Source organism: Brassica oleracea, chromosome C4 (genome assembly GCF_000695525.1).
Source record: "Brassica oleracea var. oleracea cultivar TO1000 chromosome C4, BOL, whole genome shotgun sequence".
Taxonomy (NCBI): Eukaryota; Viridiplantae; Streptophyta; class Magnoliopsida; order Brassicales; family Brassicaceae; genus Brassica; species Brassica oleracea.
The window spans coordinates 12,887,601-12,887,876 of record NC_027751.1 but is presented as its reverse complement, the minus strand read 5'-3'; positions in this window follow the sequence as shown (position 1 = coordinate 12,887,876).

Genomic DNA, 276 nt, shown 5'->3' with positions numbered 1-276 from the left:
CTTGTACACGATGTCATGTTCGCTCAGCTCCATCGCCCATTTAGTCAACCGTCCTGACTGGTTGGTATTCTGTATAACCGTTCGGAGTGGTTGGTTGGAGAGTACTTCAATCGTGTGCGACTGAAAGTAGGGTCGCAGTTTCCTGGCCGAGGTGACGACAGCTAAGGCCATCTTTTCGTGTGTTGGGTATCTCGTCTCCGGCTCGGTCATTCTTTTACTTGTGTAAAAGATTGGTTTCTGTTCTCCCCGATCTTCTCGAATGAGCACGCTGCTGAC